This window comes from Sander lucioperca, chromosome 1 (genome assembly GCF_008315115.2).
Source record: "Sander lucioperca isolate FBNREF2018 chromosome 1, SLUC_FBN_1.2, whole genome shotgun sequence".
Classification (NCBI taxonomy): domain Eukaryota; kingdom Metazoa; phylum Chordata; class Actinopteri; order Perciformes; family Percidae; genus Sander; species Sander lucioperca.
Genome location: NC_050173.1, coordinates 50,409,804 through 50,429,372, shown reverse-complemented (window position 1 = coordinate 50,429,372; position 19,569 = coordinate 50,409,804). Strand labels below are relative to the sequence as shown.

Here is a 19,569-nt window from a genome sequence, read left to right as displayed (position 1 = left end):
CTTATCAATACACTACGGTAATAGTGTTGGTTGCTATATTTGAGACATTACGGTTTTACGCTTACGTAAGGTATTACGTTCTCTCATATACCTGCGTGTATGCCAGTTGAGTTGAGTTCACTTGTATACAATGATGAAGACGGATGAATATAGCCGTGCACATATATGGAATAAATAAATAACTATATGGAACAAACGCTCCGCTTGTACTTTCACGTCAAGTTAAGCCTGCGCAAACCAGCTAACTTAACAGGTTATGGGCCCAGGGTTGAAGATAGGCGAGCGTGAAGTTCGACGCGATGTATTACGCGGTAGCTAGCTAGCAGAAGAAGCTAAGCTAGGAAATCGGCGGCATGACAAGATGACCCACCGAGCAACAGGAGTTCCAGCACCACAGCTTTTATTCGACGGGTCCGAGGAGAAATATGACCTTTGGGAAATGCGGTTCCTAGGCTGCCTACACATTCTGAAGTTAAAAGACACTATTTTAAAAGAGCCCACTGATGCAAACGAAGATCACCTAGCTGAAGACAGACGGAAAAATGCTGACTGCTATGCCGAGCTGGTAAGGCTGATAGACGATAAGAGCCTATCGCTAATTAGACATGAAGCTGCTGATGATGGCAGGAAAGCCCTGAGTATACTTAAAGAACATTATTCGGGAAAAAGCAAGCCGTGGATTATAAATATGTACACTTCGTTGACAAAGTTATGCATGGAAGACAACGAGACGGTTACGGACTACTTAATAAGGGCAGAAAACATCATTACAGCATTAAGAGATGCAGGAGAGACCATGAGTGATGGGCTAATCATAGCCATGATGCTAGGCGGGCTACCAGACTCGTTCAAACCGCTAGCCGTCCATGTAACGCAAAATGAAGATAACGTTACGTTTGCGGACTTCAAAAGAAGACTACGGGTCTATGAAGAATCAGAGAAAATGAAAATGACAGAACCGACTACAGATAATGTGATGAAAACACATACAAGACAGGGCGGAGGCCACAGTAAGCCACACAGTAACAGAAAAGAAGAAGATGCCAACATTACTTGCTACAAGTGTGGAATAAAAGGGACACAGGGCGAGAAAGTGTTTCAGAAAAGTGTGGTGTAATTACTGCAAGAACACACATGCAGAATCACTATGTAAGAAAAAAGGAGGACAAGATGGCGTCAGGAAAGTTGCCGAGGAACAAGGTGGCGACCAAGACCACCTCTTCAAGGCCAAGTACGTCAAAAGTGAAAGACCACCAGATAACGTGAAAATGAAAGGCATCATGGTGGACGCAGGGGCAACCTCGCACATTGTGAATGGCATCAACAAGTTTGAGAACTTCGACAGCTCGTTCGAGCCAGAGACCCACTCAGTGGAATTAGCTGATGGAAGCAAGTGCAGTGGAATGGCGCAACAGAGAGGAACGGCGGTGATACATCTTCTAGACAACGCTGGGCGACTGCACACAGCGCAGCTACGAGATACACTCTACATGCCATCTTACCCACACGACATCTTTTCAGTGGCAAGAGCAACAAATGGAGGAGCAACAGGGGGACAGTCACATGGTCACCAAAGATGGTAGCAGGTTTGACATTCATAAAAATGAAAATTTGTATTACTTGCTAACTGTTGAAAAGAATGTTGATCAATGTAAAGCATGCCATGATACGCAGACGTGGCATGAAATTTTGGGTCATTGCAATTATGAAGATGTGAAAAAGTTGCAAGGTGTTGTGAAGGGCATGGAGATTAAAGGAGGTGTAGTTGGGTTGGATCAGTTATGTGAGGTGTGTACACAGGGAAAGTTCACTCAGACAAGAAATAAGGAGCCAGATAGGAAGGCAAAGAAGCCCCTAGAACTAGTCCACACTGACTTAGCCGGTCCCATGCCAGTACTAAGCATGGAAGGACACAGATATGCGCAGTCATTTACAGATGACTACTCTGGTACTATGCTTGTATACTTTCTAAAGTCCAAGAGTGATACAGTGCAGGCCACAGAAAGATTCTTAGCAGACATAGCACCTTATGGAGAAATCAAGTGTATCCGTTCAGATAACGGCACTGAGTTTACAAGTCGAGACTTCCAGACACTGTTAACAAAAAATAAGATCAGACATGAGACGTCTGCACCTTATTCACCCCACCAAAATGGCACTGCGGAGAGAGGTTAGAGAACACTTTATGATATGAGCAGATGCCTACTGATAGAGAGCGGGTTACCAGATAAGTTATGGAACTACGCTATGCAGACCTCAGCTTATGTGAGGAACAGGTGCTACAGCAGACGCACAAAGAAAACGCCATACGAGCTTTTCACAGGCAAGGTACCAAACATATCCAAATTACAAAAATTTGGATCTGTGTGTTTTGCTTACAGGCAAGAGAAAGGCAAATTTGATTCTAGGTGTGAGCAAGGTGTTTTCATTGGCTATGACAAGAACAGCCCAGCCAATCTAGCTTACTATCCAGACACAGAGAGGGTCCAAAAACACAGGTTGGTGAAATTCACCACTAAAACAACCAAAGAAAGGGAAACAGAAACATCTGAGTCACACATAGAGTATGGGGATGTACACCCTAAGGTTGACAACAGTGAAGAGAATGTTCACGAAAATGTGGAAAACGTACCAGATCAGGGTGTCCAAAGTGGTGTTACTGAGACTTTACCTGAAAAGTCAGAGTACACACAGCCAGGTGAAGTCACAGAGACTGTGATCAGAAGAAACCCACCAAGAACTAAAAAGAGACCAGCTCATCTACAGGATTTTGAGACAGAGGATACGGAGGACAAACTGCACACGTGCATGGACTCTTGTTACAGAGCAGTGTGTGATATTCCTCACACTTACCAGGACGCCATTGCATCAACCAAAGCAACGCAGTGGAGGAATGCCATGAAAGAGGAGATGCAATCTCTGGAGGAGAATGAGACCTTCACCCTTACTCAATTGCCACCAGGCAAACAGACAGTGGGGGGCAGATGGGTTTATGCACTTAAGACAGAAATTGATGGATCTGACAAATACAAGGTGAGATTCGTAGCAAAAGGCTACAGTCAGAAACCAGGCACTGATTATGGAGACTTTCTCACCCACAGCCGATATGACAAGTGTGAGAGTAGTCATGCAAAAGGCAGTGCAGGATAATCTAGTCTTACACCAGATGGACGTTAAAACTGCTTATTTGCACGCTCCAATAGACTGAGATTTATATGGAGCAACCTGAGGGTTATGAGAAAAAGTCAAACAGGTGAAAAACTAGTGTGCAAGTTACACAAATCTCTCTATGGTCTAAAACAGTCAGGGAGAAATTGGAATGCTATGTTGCATACATGCTTAATTGAGAATGATTTTGTACAGAACTCAGCTGATACCTGTGTGTATACACAAGGGAAAAGCACAATGAGAAAGTAATCCTAATAATATGGGTTGATGATCTGATCATAGCAGCTAATGAGTGTTTTGAAAAATGTGAAGAGGATGCTTACTGAAAGGTTCAAAATGAAAGACATGGGAAAGCTGAGACATTTCTTGGGGATAGATTTTGAACAAACAGATGGTGTAGTCAAAATGTCTCAGGAGAGATATGTGAGAAAAATTCTAGATCGATTTGGAATGCAGGTCTAGAGAAACTCCATGTGAACCAAAACTTGAATACACAGAAGATGCTGGAAAAAAATGAGCCAAGAAGGTACAGGGAGGCAGTAGGGAGTTTAATTTACTTGTCCACATGTACCCGACCAGACATAAGTTTTGTGGTCAGTAAACTCTCCCAGCACTTTGCTGAACCAACAGTAGAACACTGGAACACTGTAAAACATGTGTTCAGGTACCTCAAAAGGTACAACAGAACAGGGGTTGTACTTCAGGAGAAATGACAGAAAAACTAAGTCTAAGGGTCTACAGCGATGCTGACTGGGCGTCAGATAGAAGTACATCAGGGTATTGTGTCAGTCTAAGTGAAGGAAGCTCTTTGATATCCTGGAAAACAAGAAAACAACCGACAGTAGCATTGTCAACTTGTGAGGCTGAGTACATCAGAATCAGAATCAGAAAAAGCTTTATTGCCAAGTACGTTTACACACACAAGGAATTTGTCCTGGTGCTGTAGGTGCATGTCACATTAAAGCAACACGCACAGACACACCGAGTCGCCATATATGCGGCGCCAAAACAACTCTTAACTCTCGCAGGGAGAATACAGCATCACATGAGGAGAGGAGAGGGAAAAAAAGCAACTCACAGACTATCCTCAAAAGATAAGAACAGTGTGGGAACAGGAAAAAAACACCTCAGCACATAGGCACACAAACAGTACATTTGCACTGCTGAACATAACATAACATAAATGTACAGTTGCACATTTGGCTGCGAAGGCGTTGGACTGGGGAGAGGGTAGGTTGGGGGAGTTTGGCCTGCTGAGAAACGCACAGCCCGGCAGTCCCACTAGTGACCCAGTCCGCAGAATGTTATAGCGAAAACACAGCACGTTGCCATGGTGACACCCTTGAACAGTCCAGAACCGATACGACAATCAGCAGGCAGTGGGGAAGACGGGGGAGGAACCAAGAGCGTCGCGCTTGCAGAGCCCCAACAGGGTGACTGTTTGTTCCAAGATACGGCCTTGGCAAGGCCGTTCAGGATAAGGGAGCCGAAAGATTAAATTTGTTTTGTCCACGCGAATGGCTGCTCTAATTTAAACATTCATTCTATTGTCCAACTACACACTGTTCAACTGGTCAATTTTTCTTTCAAAATCCATGACCTTCCTCATGATGGTATCCAAGCCGCGGGTCATTACCATGTTGGTTTCCATCACGCGATTAATAGTTCCAGTTTGCAAACTGATCGCTTTTCCGACAGCTTCAGTCAGGCCAGGCAGCTTCCTTGGGCTTTGGACAGCTACCAAAGTCTTTCCAATTCTTCGATAAACCAGAGCGACGCATCCTCCAATCAGCAACATTCCAGTTATCAGGGTTCCAAATAGGTAGATATCCTCAACGTCCTCCACGGAAAGAGTGGAGAGACACACGACACGCCATTTCTCCCAGCTGTCCATCGTATACCCCGCAGCAAACGTTCCGTCAGGACATGCTGGCTCACCCGAACCAGTGCTCCTCCTCGAGAATACAGTGTCAATTGCGTTGCGTACATGTCCTTAGCATCAGCCATACAGGAATGCATTTACTTAGAACAACTGCTCAGGGGTGTAGACACATACCAATATGCACAAACCAAGGTGTATGAAGACAACCAAGGTGCCATAGCACTAGCCAAAAACCCAGTTCACAGACAGCGATGCAAGCACATTGATATTAAATATCACTTCATTAGAGAAAATGTGAACAATGGAAAGTTTATTTTGGAATATTGTCCTACTGAGCAAATGATTGCTGGTGTTCTGACAAAGCCAGCTACTAAGCTAAAGTTAAAAACACAAGACATCTTTGGCACTAAGGGATGCAAAGAGTGTTTTAAGGCAGTGAGGGAGCCTCATTCTGTTATTTTGTTTTCATGCAACTCAAGATAAGAGCGAGTGGGGGTGTTAAATATCATTTTTGTATAACGCTCTTATCAATACACTACGGTAATAGTGTTGGTTGCTATATTTGAGACATTACGGTTTTACGCTTACGTAAGGTATTACGTTCTCTCATATACCTGCGTGTATGCCAGTTGAGTTCACTTGTATACAATGATGAAGACGGATGAATATAGCCGTGCACATATATGGAATAAATAAATAACTATATGGAACAAACGCTCCGCTTGTACTTTCACGTCAAGTTAAGCCTGCGCAAGCCAGCTAACTTAACATCTTTAATTAATGATCACCAAAGAAATCCATGAAGGAAGGTCAGCTTGCAGCGCTGGTGACGAGGTCAGGATAGCAGCGGACGAAGAAGGATGTCGTGTGTCCGAAAGCTCTCAGGGATCCAGGCAGAGGGTGGCAAACGGCGAACAGGTGTAGATGTAGTCTGAAGCAAGAGCAGAGGAAACAGATAAGTACTGAGCTCGAGGTACAACAGCACAGGCAAAAAAACACTCACTAGAATACTACGAGGTATAGCAGAGAGCGAAGTTACCACTATGGGAAACGAAACGATCTGGCGCCGAATGCCGATTCCAACGGGGCTAAAAACTGCAGCCGTAATTAAGAGAATCTGTCACAGCTGAGCGGCGGTAATGAAGAATAGCCAGCAGCCGTGCAGGTAGGTCGCTCGCCCGGCCACGCCCCTTGACCTAGATTCCGCTCCTCCGGCAGACAGACACACAAACAGGGAAAAAAGGGGAGAGAGGGAAAACAGACAAAAACAAACACCCCCAGGACAGCTGTCCATGACAATAGATTGGATTACCACTGGACTAACCTAAACTTTCTACTTCTGTCTGCAGTCTTGAAGCAACAGCAGCTGTGTCTGATGGCCGCTTCTTGTTGTATATAGTTGTAAATGTTTAAGTTATTGTATATAGTTGTAGATATAAGAATGTTATGTTTGAAAGAATTTGCTGCTTCATATAGTTGTCAATATATATTTAAATAAATATTTTTTTTGTAACCAAGATGAAATGAATGTTTTTGTAGAGCTTGGAATACCTAACCACAAAAACGTTGTAAATAAGGGTGAAGATATTGTTCAATACATTGTTCTAGGCTTCACATGCTAGTTATTTGTTAGTTACTAAGTTGTTTCTATTGCAGTCTAAAGAACAATAAGGTTTTTAAAGAATAGACATAGACAGTTTATATTAAATAATTAAAAAAGGGGCAAAGACAAAACCAGTTTAATTTATTTTATTTTTCCGCCAACCTCTCCAACAGTGAAAAAAATCGATTTAACCTCTCTCTGGCCTCTGCTTCCCTCCTCTCATCTGCCTCCCTCTGATATTTAATGTCCTCCTTGAGGAGCTGAAAGAATGGATCCTCTCTCTCCCTTCTCCTCTTCTCTCCTCTGTGCCCTGCTCTCTTTTTGCTGCTGTCTCTCACTCTCTCCTCCTCCTCCTCCTCATCCTCCTCTCGCCCTTCATCTACCTCTTGTGCAGTGCTTGGCCGGCAGGGAGGCGAGACTGCCACAGACTGCCCTAATGCCTCGTCCATGAGGGCAAACCAGGGCCAAGTTGCTGCTGTCGCTTTGCCATCCTCTGTCCCCTGACCTGAGGCAGGACACTTGCATTCCTAAACAGTGAAGATCAAAAAGTTGTTGTGATGATGTATTACTACTATTGTACACAATACTGCATCTAAACTTACTGTCAGCAGGCCCGAGTCTGTCAGGTTTACATTCAAGGCTTACTTCAAAAATCACAAGTTACATTAAAATGTGCATTTAAACAATTATGTCCATACAATAATACCCCAAAGTACAATGTCTCTCACCTTGTACTTTGTTTTTAAATTGTCCCACTTCTTTTTGGCCTGGTGACCCTCCCGCCAATCCCCATCTTCTCCAAAATAAGCCTATGTGAATGGGGGGGATAAAAAGCAGATTACACAGCTATTACTTCTGAACATTAAACAATCGTACATTTGCTTCTCACCGATATCCATTCGCCACGGTGTCTCTCCCACCGAGAGACACCATCACAGCTGCTTGTTGTCTACATGGAGACGTATAAAATTTCTTTAGTCCCTGTTAAAAAAGACGAGAAAGCTATCAGTATAACACTGTGGATGGTATAATGTTAACGTTACATAGTTTGTACAACTTATCTAGTTATTTAAAATATTTATAAAAGAAATGCCGGTGACGGCAACCAAGCTAACAACTGTTAGCTAAATGACAGGTCTGGTTCAGTTAGCTAGGGGACTGTTTGTTATTTATTTCAGCGGCCACCGGAGGAGTTTTGGGACCTTTAGTCAAAATAGACCTGACCGTCCCTTCTCCAGCAATACAATTTGGATGACCCTCCAAAATGATATGGAAAAAAGGGATGACCCTCCCCAACTCCTCTGTTGCTGGGTGGCCATTTCAGTAGATTTACTCCCTAACATTGTTGTGGAAACACAATAAGCATGGAAACTAAATCCACACTTCCTGCATTACTGCATTACTTCAAATACTAAGTTACTCATCTAGTAAACTAGTATTCACATGGAATAAAACAATAAAACATTGAGACCATTCAGCAAAGCACACTTGGTAATTCAACATTGGTTGCTATGGACTCGTCACTAGGCTTCCTCAGTCATTGTATATTTTAGTATATAGGTAAAGCTGCCAAAGCTAACCATTATCCAAAACTCCATTTCTCAGATGAGCGTCAATTTGGGAGCTTGCATGCTACCACTCCTTCCTTCTCAAATGCCTTGAAAAGGCTGTCGTTTATATATATATATATAATATCACTGGGACCGAAAGGATATTTGAGTTGGGTATGGCTGCAGTCTGGAGACCTCCCGTGTCATGCACCTCCTAGCTTGGTGCAGTCCGCAAGCTTTGACTTTTCAAAATAAAAGCTTGTGTCTGGTCCGTTGTGTTTTCGTATGGTGTTTTTTAACTAAACAGTATGGTAAATGCTAATGAATACATTATTTTTCATACATAATTATTTTTTCATCAGATGTCTTAATTACAACACGATGGAGCTAGCAAAGCAGTTTTGTGTTTATATGTGCGAGCGGGATTTATTCAGTTTGGGAACTCGCACGGTCTCTAAAGCTACAGTTCAAATTGTCTGGCTGACTAAATAGGGAGGGACCCATCTGCTAGTGATAGGGGCCGAGACTGAGAGAGCTACATGGAGCTACATGGATAAATATGCACCAAACAAGCCACTTTGAAATGTTGCTGTTCTCACGAATACAAAAGTTGGGTGACCCTCCCCCCTAGACTAAAAACAATTGGATGACCCTCCCCTCAACGAAGAATAAAAAGACATGACCCTCCCCTATTTTCCTCCATTCCATAAATACCGGACCTGAAGTGCAGTCATTGGTGTAGAGGGAGAAGAGTAGTGGGAAGAGCACACAGCCCTGGGGTGCGCCAGTGCTGATGGTCCAGGTGACGGATGAGATTTTCTCCAGCCTCACCTGCTGCAACTTGTCCATCAGGAAGTTTGTCATCCACTGACCGTCTGACAGGTGGGGACTGAGACAGTGAGCTGGGTGAGTTTGGAGCGGAAGATTCCTGGGATGATGGTGTTGAAGGCTGAGCTGAAATCCACAAACAGAATCCTTGCGTATGGCCTTAGGGAGTTGAGGTGTTGCAGGATGTAGTGCAGTCCCATGTTGACTGCATCATCTACTGACCTGTTTCCCCGGTAGGCTAACGGTAGGGGGTCCAGGGTGGGGCCTGTGATGTCCTTCACATGGGTCAATACCAACCTGTCCAGATTTGTTAGCTGAGAACTTGTTTTTCTGCTTTCAGATTTCTTTCTGACCCCTCACCCACCCACACAGTCATAAATACCTAGGAGCTTTTTACAATGACCCACTGCTTTAGGCCTGCAGGGTTTACATTTCCTGTACATCCTACTAAGCATGTAGGATTTCAACCTGTTATTCCAAAAAAAAATGTAAAAAACAGGATTACCAACATAACTATTACTTAAATCTTTTGAAGACTCCCTAGCCTGTATGTAAAAAAACAACTACTGCTATAATGGCTTTTCCCCATTTGCTTGAATCCAAACATAAAACTTTATGACATTTACACAGAGTGTAGCATACAAACCCAACATTTAAGATGTCACATGCATCATACACATTTCCCTAAAAATCAGCATGACAAATTTGGTATCTGTGGAAACTTTAGGATCTCCTCTAGGATTAGAAATAAAGGTCTGTGAGTTTGAACAATGTATGTCTGTATTGCATGATTTTCTTTCTTACATTGGTGTCACAGAGCTAGGCATCTGATATTCTGAAAATAAACACCCAGCGATCTCTGAAAACCACAGACGGCTGTTTAACAACACTTACCGCTATTGTAGGTATTTAAATGTAGGTATTTAAAGACCTCTAACCATCTGGGAAGATATATGTTGTTGTGCAATAACAGAAGTTTTTTTTAAAGATTATTTTTTTGGGGGCTTTTCCCTTTATTTGAAAGTGGATAGACATAAAAGGGGGAGAGAGATGGGGGATGACACACAACAAAGGGCAGCAGGTCGGATTCAAACTGCGCCGCTGCATGACTCAGCCAACATGGGGCGAACACTCTTACTGGGTGAGCTAGAGGCCGCCCCAACAGAAGTTTTTTTAATCTGTTTTCCAAGCTTCGATTATATGTAAAAAAAAAATAAAATAAAAACAGCAGTATCGGTATGTACAACATAAATTAACAATTATTGCCCAAAAAGAGAGTAGGAAGAAGCTTATCTAGTCCTACCCCTATTCTATATTAAGCTAATCACTACTCAATCACTTACATAAACCAATCCTTCGCTCCAGCATCCATTCCCACCACTAACTTAGAGTTTGGCAAGTCTAAATCGACGCCGGAGGTTCTGCCGGATGTCCCTCATTTTCGGCTGGATGTCCCTCACCTTCCGCTTTTTTTGTGTTGCCGTTCTAAACTCCGGTCAATTGGAAAAACATCCTCCGAGCTAGAACCGACAATAAAATCTTTTTTTTTTTGTAAAATTCTCAACCCACATTCAACAGCCATTTTAATTCCAGAGCTCGCCTGCCTATGTGCACATGTTCCACCAAAACAATCCTTCCCGAGGCTATTTTGCAGAGGCACCGTGGCTCTGTCTGGTGCTTAGTACCGCCGAAGACGCTTGGGATTGTTTTAAAGAAATGCCAATAAACCAGAGAACGTTTTTCTCCCATCCCAGAATGGTGTGTGGACTAGCCAGATCTGGCAAAAAAACTAGAGTTAGGCTAGTTTTTGTATTGACTATCCCTCTGACAGAATTGAGTACTTTAACAGAGTCATCATATCTGATGTTCATTGTAAGGTAAATGCAGCAACCGTCACCGAATTTGCTTATTCCACCAATATTGTAAAAATAATATAAAAATAGAAATAACCAGTTTACAATGATTATGTGATTGTCACTTTAGTACCTATACTGAGCAGCACTGCAGCTGTCCTGTTCAGTTTTTGTCAATTTTAAATAGTTTTCCTTCTTTTTTCCTTCTTTTTTTTCCGACTTCTATTTCTTTCTTACTTTCTTTTTCTTCTTACTTTACTGTGGAAATACATGAATGATGATTCTGTCATTTTAGTTCACCGCACTGTCACGTTTTGCCATGATGCTTTCAGGAAAAGGGCTTTAGACGCCCCACATGTAAAACAAATGGAAAATAGTTTTGGTTCCAGACACCATAAATCCTGTCAGCAGTAAACACAAAAGTGACGGACATTTAGTGTTTTAGGGCTCCCATCTATGCCTGTTTTTATGTTGTATTATGGATATTTTTTAGCTTGAACATCTTAAATGTGTTTAGTCTGGCGTCTTTACAGCTTTCCCATTGACATCAATGCAAAACATTGTGTGGTTATTACAAGTGCATGACATTTATGCAAAGAGAGGCAAAGTCCCTCCCCTTCCTGTGGATCACCATGGGACCTTATTTCGGAAAAAATAGCAAACGGCGAGAGACAAATAATCATTTGATCCTGTCTAAATTGAGCCATGAATTACACATCTGTTTGTCAATTTAAAAGATAGTTTTGTATTGTGTTGCATTAAATTGTGAAAATGCTATGATCACTTTGTGTTTCGTACCCGGATGTAACAAACTCACACATGCAACTTTGACTTTCTTGACTTTTAAATTGACGAACATCATATGTGTATTCCATGGCTCAATTCAACAGGATCAAAAAGCTATTGGTCTCTCCCAGTTCAATATTTTTTATGAAATAAGGTCCCATGGGGTCCACTGGAAAGGGAAGGACTTCGCCTATCTACTACTAAAAGCCTGTAAAGACACATTTAACTGTTAAACAGAAGCATAAGGCTTAAAACAAGGCTGTTTTGACATTTTGAAAATGGTTTCTTTGGACAATGCTGAATCAGCAGATAGTTCATTTAAATGGCTTGTTGGCAAGGGTGTAACTTTGGGTTCAAGATAGGAGGGGTTGAGATCTCCAACTATTTAGGGAGGTCCCGGGACATGTCTGCACATATTGAGCTCAACAGTGACCGCCCACTTTTTTTCGGCTCTGTCTCCGGAAGTGTTTTTCCCCATTCAATTGTTTCATTGACGTTTCGAAAATTGCTTATATATAGAGTTTTAAGTCTGGAACCAAGCCAACCAGCTACGAGATGAATAGTGAGCATAACACATTTGATTCGGCGCAAAAAAACATTTTGAAAACGGCAAAAAAAGGCAAAAGGTACAAGACCGTGTACAGAAACTATCATAGACTTCATTAAATCGCGGATAAAACATGTTTTTCTTAAAACAAGGTTGATTTCATACGAACTTATAGCTTCTACAGGAGCAGAAACCTTCGTTTTACAACCACGTAGCTCGGGGTCAGTCTACCTCGGATGGTTTAGACATTATGACTGATATTCATGCATATAGACAGTATATATAATGGATCAACAGATCCTGTTGCTCTGGATGGAGACCAGTGAAGGATATTAGAAGCACTTTACCGGAGATGGCTGAGCGTTACTGAGCAGCCTCCAACTGAGCTTGAAGACGTAGATGTGACGTGAGCAACCTGTCTGAAAGTTGGAAGTCTTCTGGTAGCTGTGCCAAGAGAAATCTCAATCATTCCCAATCTTGCAGAGACGGAGAGCATAGGTATATGTAAGGAGCTATGTAATGTAAGTCGAAACTGCCTGCGAGCTTCTCCTGACTATACGGTAATTCCTCTACTATGCGACAGTAAGTCGCGTGGTTATACAAAAACGTCTGCTACGGAGCCATAACGTGAGGTACAAGGTATTGGAGCCTTTTATACATTGTCGTGTTTCTTTAGAAATAAACAATGGACAAATAAAGTCTTTAAACGCTTCAGATGTAAAGTTATTCGCTGTCAAAGTGATGTCAAAATGAATGGCAGTCAATGGAATGCTAACGGGGGGTGATGGCTTGTTAGCATCAAAATGGCGCTATAGGAGCTACGGGTTGTTGACAGACGCTTACCCCCTTGGAGAAAATCAATGGGATTTTTACTTCTGGAGTCGGCTGTGGGACTGTTGAGGTCTATTGAGAAAAGTGACAAAAACATGAAAAACATTTTAGCAAAAGAAACCTCAACGTCAAAAGCTTTGGTAAAAAAGGTGACAAAAACGTTGAAATAATTGTCCGACAAAAACCTTGAAAAAAAGCATAGAATGGATTATAATATATAGTCTGGGATTGATTTCCCACTATGTGGTGGGAGCGGTTTCAGAGCCAAAACCTCAGCTTTACTCCCTCAGGAGCCAATGTTTGTTTACAGCGGTCTATTAGGTCTGGTTAGACTATGACAGCCTGCTCAGGCACTGTGCATGACTTGTGTACAACTCCTAACCAATTCATCATGGGACAAAAAGAGCCAACAAACAGCCCAATACATTTCACTGCAGGCACTGAAGAATGTGAGTAAGAGACAGAAAACCTGACTGGAGTCTAACTGGGGTATTACCAGAATGACCCAGTTTCATTGCACGTCACTGGACTTGTTAGTGTTAGTGAATTCTGTATCACTGCCTTCCCTTGCTTTAATTTCCGTGCTCAGTGCTTCTAAATCCTCATTTATTTACAAAGGAGTTTTCTGCCTCTGTTGTCAGAGAAAGACTCAAACCAAGAGCCGCAAAGCAATTGTTTCTTCTGACCCTGAACAAAGAGCTTTCTGTCCTAACAAAATTTTTGCCAAACATCCATTTGCAGTTTTGGCGTATCACTCCTCTCCTACTGCGGATCTGGTATCTGGAGGGATAAATACCACAGCTGTGGACTCCTTTTTTTGCTAAGATTACTTGGTTTACATTACGTTGGCGATTACATTATTTTTTTTATAAGACATCTGCAAGTAAATGACTCTCTTGGTCTTTAATAAGATTCCTGATCGAGTTGTGTTCAAATCCACTGAACTAGATGTAGGCTTAGCAGAGTATCAGACCTGCTGTCAACTAGAGTTTGGCAAAAGGGTTGAGAAGAGGAATGACAACTCTGTGGCTGCCGTGAATGAATGAGCGTGTATTAACAGCTTTAATTTTATAGAAATATAGGATTGAGTTGTGAAGAAATGGCTGAGAAGAGATTAACATCAGCAGAAGAAGGGATAAAGGGTTCAGCGGACTAATAAAGCAAAGAAATTATCTTTTGTGCAGAGAAATATGTGCAATAATATACTGTATTTTGAGGATTAATAACTGGCTTTTCTTTCTTTCAAAATCTTTCTGCTTTCAGCATAGTTTGGGTAAAATTAAGAGACATCTCTGAACCGCATGGTTTCTACTCTGAAGGTAATAAAACATCTTTGCAAAATAAGAAAGGAAGGGTTTTCATTTTGAGTACAATTGTTTGTTTGATGCTCTATATTTTAAGTTTTTATAAGGTTAAATATGACATTATATCTTTTGACCACCCAGAATGTAATGGTGATGAAGGGGGATTTTACAGACTAACAGAATCCTTCGAAAAGCCAAAGGAGATGCGATATTATCACTTTGTTTAGTATTTAAGGATAAGAACACATTATTTGGTACTCCACTGCCCGAATGTTCGTGTGGCAATATTAAGTCATATTAGAGTGCTTGCCTTTATAGTATTAATCATATTAAGAATCCAGCACCTAGTCTTTAAAGTTGAGTGTTTTATGTTTTGATTTTCTTATGTTGACATCTGAAAGGGTTTTGAAAACCAATAATTTCGTAGGGCAGAGCATGACCAAAACATATGGATCAGATCTGCGGGTGAGTGCAACGGTCACACCGTGGGTCTATGAAGCGTGGGAAAATCATAGCTAGCCTGGATTTAAAACAGCAACATTTTTTAAAACTAATGCCAGGGGGCTTTATATGATTTGCAGAAGTGATGGGGGGTTAGCACTTTAAAAGTCAAGCAAACTAAAGGCCCTTTCTCCCTCTGTGTGCGTCACAGTGCGGACCAAAAATACACTAATGGCTGAAAATACTTCCAGTGGATTACACAATGACTTTTGTGAACACTGTTGCACTGTTCGCAGGCTTCCTGTTCGCGCAACAGACCCAATGCAGAAGGGCGAGCATTTGTCTGTAGGGTACGTTTGGCATGAAGTGGCTTGTTTGTATTTGGTGTAAGTGGGCGGTCTGAGAAGAGTAAGTAATGAACAGATGACTGACATGTGTCTGAGTAATAGCCTGATATAGCATGACTCCGGTGGCTCCTGAGAATCCAGACTGCTCTAAACCTGTCTGTGAACTGTTTGTCTGTCTCAATATTCTCCAACATGAACTCAAGGAACACCATAACCCATTAGCTTGACCTTTAACCTTGCACTCTGGAAGTAAAAAGAATACAATCTGCATTTGGCCTTTGATGTTGATTGAGTGTATTATGCACACACACACACACACACACACACACACACACACACACACACACACTAGAGGATGACATGGGAATCAATTGTCGCTCCCATCCCATCCCGAGCCCACAAAAATACTCCCGTCATATCCCAATCACGTGACTGCCCCCCCCCCAAAAAAATAAAAAAAAATCCTGTCCTGTAAAATCCCAAGAGAAAGACTCCCAAATCCTGTCCCGCTCCCGTTTCATTCCCTCTGTTGCCCCCCCGTAGCATGTTTGGTTAATCGCGGTCAAATCACTGAGGTTGCCTCGGAAATGTAGGCTACACTATACATGCATTACCTGCAAGCCTAGGCCATTTCATTACGTCATTCCTAACGGAGATCTTCTCACAGCTCCTGAAAATGGATTGAGGGGTCCTTCGATGACACTTTCAATTGCAACAGCTTCTTTCCAGAATCCATTTTGCCGACTCTCGGAGTAGTCGCTGACGCTGATTGATTGGCTTGTGAACAGGGCAGCTGCTTTGTCTAGCTCTGCTACTCTGCAGCTAGCAGTAGCCAATCAACAAACGTATTGTGAGTTGTAAGTGGTTCGCTTTTCTAAAACGAAATGCCTCGCAATCTTTGGGCGCACTCACCACATTGTAGCATAATTTTTTTATTTAATCTCTGGCTCCGTCACGCTCCCGCCCGCTCCCGCCGCTCCCGCCCGCTCCCAGTAATTTCTATGCTCTATTCCGTCCCTATCACGTTACCAACAGTGAAATTGACTCCCGTACCGCGGGACTCCCGTGGGAATAACGTGACCCGTGGGAGTCCCGAAAAATTGTCAGCCTCTAACACACACACACACACACAGTATGCATGTACTATGTTTGAGCGTTTGAGTGCGTAGGAATCATATGATGCATGCACAAGGCAGGGTTATGTTAATTGACTTCCTTAGCCTCTTTAGCCTCGAGGATACTAAAGGGACCAGACAAAAAAATCTAACGTCCGGGATTCTGCTTTATCTGCTGTTGAGCAGACAGTTTGGATTTATACTGTGTCCACATACCAGTATAGTTTCAGGACTCACTTGGGAGTCTGGCTCGCTGGCTGCTTCCCTCTAACATTCACTGCTAAGATGGGGCTGGCCTGGCTGTGTGGCAAATCAAGTCTGGTTGTGTTAAATATCAGGTTTGTAGTAGGGCGGAACTGCAGGCCAGCTGTTGACAACTATTTGATTCATCTTTGCAGCTTAATATAGGATATTAGATTTAAAACAGAGATCTTTAACTACGAGGGGGGTCCTCGGAGTTACTGCAGGGGGACAACCAAATAATTGTTTGATAATGTTTTGAAAGATTTATTTACATGTCTAACAAATATTCATAAAATGAGTCCAGAATATAATTAGGAAAGATAAATTGGCCTATTTGTGAAAAAATAAATACAAATAATTTACACAACATCGATGATAGGCTTAGTGGCCTATGGGTAAGGTAACCACTAAGGTAGCCATCCACAGAGACAGTTAAGCTTAAGGATTTACTGTGCCACATGTATTCATTTAACCCATTTGACTGTTTCGAGAGCATAGGTCATTCAGGAACTTCTCCAGCTGGTTTGTTGTTGGGCGGCCTTCTCTGCTTCCTTCCAGGATGATGTTGTTTCCTTGGGTTCTGCCTCCACAAACCTTCCCCAGCTGTTCCTGCATCATCCTATGGTTTCTTTTCCCTTGAGAGTTCCAAGTGAAGGCCTGTCTGGTGGTGCTGGAGGGTGGTTTATGTATGTATGTTTAACTTTAAAACATGATGTGTAAACAAAAATTGTCAACAATTATTCATTTATTAGGTTAGTATTGTTGTATTTTAGCCTAGAAATCTAGATGCACCCTAGTGGCAGCAAATGTAATTTGCAGCCAGGGTCGTCTAGCAACTCTCCGTTGGCTTGCGTGCTGGAAAAACCCTCTGGTCAGGACAATCACATCGTGTATAGAGTCGGTGTGCGGGCTTATGGCTGCTGCTGCTCGGAACAGCGGTCTTTGGAATCGGCTTTGGCCGCGACTCTGGAAGACTTGGAGTTAAGTTTTTCTTGAGAAAAGAACAAAGAACGGCACTGAAGTCATTCTTAAAAAAGGAAGATGTGTTCGGAGTTTTGCCGACCGGATACGGCAAAAGTTTTTTAATCTATCAACTAGCTCTGCTACCTTCTTCGTTGCTCTGCTTGGTTGTAGCGCTATCCTATTGCGTGCAGAGAGAATTTGAAAGACATCCATTTATCCCGCCCCTCGGATTGAGCCCTGCCAATGGTGAGTTCCCAGACCCAACATCTGGATGTGGATCTGGCTTGTCAGGCTAGTTGTATTTATTATTAATGAAACATTTGTTTTTAATGAGTTATTAGCCTACTCCAACTTAAAGAAAATGCCCCTGATAAAATAGGCCTACTTCACATTAAATCAATAATGTAGGATGGTTGTTTGACATTATCAAATGCTTCTGCTGACAGTTTCAATTTTAAATTTAAGACCTTTTAGCTGCTTCTTTGAGCTCTTTCTCTGTCTTCTTCAGTCATCTTTGTTGTGAAGGCATACTGAAGCACCAAAGCTTCTTTTGTACCTTAAAATAATGTTTCCAAAATCGTTTCAGTGGTTCATCAGCTCGTAACAGGGTGAATGGCACTTCTGCATTCGCTTTGTGGCCCTCTATCGGATATAACCGCACTATGCAAGTTTGCCAGATCAGGTAGCCGATCTGTAGTTCGAATGAGACATATGACAGCGGTAATGGACAATTCCGCTTCCAACCTTTAGGGGGACCAAAGAGGAAAAGTGCTTTGGTGTTGCTTTAAGCACACAAAACTAACATTAGGCTATACATTTTTTATGCAAAGTTTATTACATTAACCAATTGGGTCATTCATTTATCATCTCATAACAAAGTAAGGCGACTTTCACTAACGTCACATCTGATTGTTGGTTGAAAACTCATGTAACATGTTGACTGTAAACAACGTATAACCTAGCATGATTCAAGAGCCCAAACCATCCCATCCCTGAGCCTCTCTCTTCTCTACAGAACGCACACTAATGTAACGAACGTAACGTAGCTACGTTAGCCTGCTGCTGCAACATACGTTATGTCATTAGCTTTGGTTGATAACGTAGCATTTTATGTTAATATAAGGCAATTCTGCGTGACGTGATGCAAAAGTTACAAGCTGAAGCTGCACTTTATTCAAAGCTCAAGTGGATTTTTTTGGTTAGTATTCACAGGGCATTTGTCATAATCTCCATAACTTTAAAAACTCACGTGAAGGCAGAAGGGCTTGCGGTGCTCCGTGTGTGAGAATATAAACAAAGTCACGTGACTGGGGGCAGAGGGCATCGCTGAGGGCAAGATTGAATGATATAGCGAATTTAATTTAATTTAACTTAAAGTAATGATGGGCATATTATTGTATTAATGCAGTCACAAGAAAGAAAGAAAAGTTTATTTAGGCTCTTTTGCCAGAGGGGCAGCTAATCCAATCAGGGCAAACGGGCTGTTGCCCGGGCAACAATAGCCCGTGTCTGTGCACATCCCTGCATAGATGCTGCAGCACTCCCTGGTGGCGAAGCTTTAAAACTGCGATGACGATAAAATGATACAGTAATTTATAAATACACTCACCTAAAGGATTATTAGGAACACCTGTTAAATTTCTAGTTAATACAATTATCTAATCAACCAATCACATGGCAGCTGCTTCAATGCATTTAGGGGTGTGGTCCAGGTCAAGACAATCTCCTGAACTCTGAATGTCAGAATGGGAAAGAAAGGTGATCTAAGCAACTTTGAGCGTGGCATGGTTGTTGGTGCCAGACGGGCTGGTCTGAGTATTTCACAATCTGCTCAGTTACTGAGCAGATTGGGGATTAGGGATTTTAACACATAACCATTTCTAGGATTTACAAAGAATGGTCTAAAAAAGGAAAAACATCCAGTATGCGGCAGTCCTGTGGGCGAAAATGCCTTGTTGATGCTAGAGGTCAGAGGAGAATGAGCCGACTGATTCAAGCTGAAAGAAGATCAACTTTGACTCAAATAACCACTTGTTACAAACGAGGTATGCAGCAAAGCATTTGTGAAACCACAACACGCACAACCTTGAGGCGGATGGGCTACACCA

At 42.2% G+C, this 19,569-nt stretch overlaps 1 long non-coding RNA gene across 1 annotated transcript; it reads right to left on the bottom strand.

Annotated features, from left to right (window-relative positions):
• Positions 1–904: 904 nt before the first annotated feature.
• Positions 905–18,970, bottom strand: LOC118495905. The gene is made up of 3 exons (XR_004898358.1): positions 18,874–18,970; positions 12,313–12,317; positions 905–916 (listed from the first exon to the last, which is right to left on the bottom strand). It is a non-coding gene; the product is annotated as an uncharacterized LOC118495905 (long non-coding RNA).
• Positions 18,971–19,569: the final 599 nt, after the last annotated feature.